We start from the raw sequence: 2,345 nt of genomic DNA on the forward strand, positions 1-2,345 counted from the left end.
CATAGGGTTTGTTATATCCATGAGTTCTCCTTTGTCTCCTGGCCAGTCCCCTAGGGTTTGTTATAACCATGAGTTCTCCTTTGTCTCCTGGCCAGTCACATAGGGTTGTTATAACCATGAGTTCTCCTTTGTCTCCTGGCCAGTCACATAGGGTTTGTTATATCCATGAGTTCTCCTTTGTCTCCTGGCCAGTCCCCTAGGGTTTGTTATATCCATGAGTTCTACTTTGTCTCCTGGGGTTTGTTATAAAAATGAGTTAGACCTCCATTGTCCCAGGGATTTGTTATAACAGTGAGTTTTCCCTGTCCCCTGGGGTTCGTTATAATCATGAGATCTCCCCTGTGCCCTGGGGTTTGTTATAACAGTGAGTTTTCCCTGTCCCCTGGGGTTCGTTATAACCATAAGTTCTCCCCTGTCCCCCGGGGTTTGTTATAACAGTGAGTTTACCATGAGTTCTCCCCTTCCCCTGGGGTTTGTTACTACTGTTAGTTCTCCCCTGCCCCATGGGGTTAGTTCTCCCATCCCCTGGGGTTTGTTACTACTGTTAGTTCTCCCCTGCCCCATGGGGTTAGTTCTCCCATCCCCTGGGGTTTGTTACTACTGTTAGTTCTCCCCTGCCCCATGGGAGTTGTTATAACTATAAAACCTTCTTTGTCCCCATAAAAAAAGGTTCAATCCTTTCTGAAATTCTAGAAGCCTATACATCATTTTATTGTGTAGACCGGTATGCTTGTTTTTATGTAACATAAGTGCCTAGTTATGTTTGGTGCTTATTTTGAAATCCAAAATTTGGAAGACATTTTGTATTTTGTATATTTATTTGGAATGTTGTAGATTTGGTTGTGAAGTTAAGTTTAAACTGCCTGATTTAAGTAACACACTGGTGCTTATTGATTGTTAGTATCATTTTATATGCCTGTCATATTTGACTGGAGGATTACGATATGGTGTGGCCTGCCCTTCCGTCTCTCTGTCTGGTCAAACTTTTGGTAGTCTGGAAATCTGTCTGGAAATTGTCCTGGAAATTTGCATTGTACTCAAAATATATAGTTTTTTGCAAAAGTTATTGATCTTTGTTAATTTCCCTATTTACAATTCAATTAGTGTTAACATGTTACCTTTATGTATCGTACAATAGATGACCAGCGATATTATACGGTTAATTAAACACACTACGCTATTCATTCTCTTTTTCTGTTGCTGGTTCATGTAGATAACTTGTACGTTTTATACTATACATGTCAGGGCTTTTTGTCACTGGTTTGGGAAGCGGCCTTTTTGTCTCATTTTATGAAGAAAATTTGTGAATTAGGAAAGATTTTTTCATCAGTAAACTGCAAATTGTGGGAATTTGGCTTTAAAATAAAAACATTCGAATTGGAAATGAGGCCCATTAATATAACCACACACCCCCCCCCCCCCCAAAAGCCCTGCATGTTCTCATAAAGACACTACTTTAGCAAATCTCCTGGTATCTGTACAGAATAGAATTATCTGTCTGTTGGTAATTTATGATAAATGCCAAATTAAAACCCCATGTTTAGGAGAAATTACCAAAATTTTATTTTCTTATTTGGATCAATTTGTGTAATAATGGTATCAATTCATAAGCTATCCAGAACTGAACAAACTTGTTATATGTAGATGCACTATAATTAATACCACAATTTCCCCCACTTTTATATATAAATGTACATTGTATAAAATTGTTCTGAACCAGGTTATGTATACATGTTGAAAACGGTGAGTGTACCAAATCTGAGTTTTTAAACTGGCCACGACACCAGACAAAGTCATTTTGATGGACAGATGTTTGATAAGGGGCAGTTGGCAAACTCGGGGAAATTCCATTTTTATGTTATGTATTATGATTACTTAATTTGAACAACACATTATACATTTTTCATTATGCAATATGGTTTTTATGTATGTCATTCAGGTTAATGTCCTTAGGTTGAGTACTAGTTTAATAATTGTATTTTGTTTCTTTGAATCTTTTAACAAAATGTGCAATTCATTCAATATCTAAAAATATATTACACAGAAAGATATTATATAATTTGAATTTGTTTGTTTACATACATTTCAGTCTATTTGGCCTTGTTGGGTTTGTTTTTACAGGGAATTTATTCCAAATGAAATTGTGTTCAAACTGACAAGTTGTACATTTACAATCAAACTTCGATGTTTCGAAGTTCAATGGACTAACAGAAAAACTTCGAAACAGCTGATATTTTCTTGATAATGACCATAACTGTTACATCTCCTCGATGTCTTCGTGTTGATTGTCTCCTGTCAGGCTCATCGATAAGTTAATTTACCTAAAAAACAACAAAATGATAAAA

This window comes from Pecten maximus, chromosome 8, assembly GCF_902652985.1.
Source record: "Pecten maximus chromosome 8, xPecMax1.1, whole genome shotgun sequence".
Taxonomy (NCBI): domain Eukaryota; kingdom Metazoa; phylum Mollusca; class Bivalvia; order Pectinida; family Pectinidae; genus Pecten; species Pecten maximus.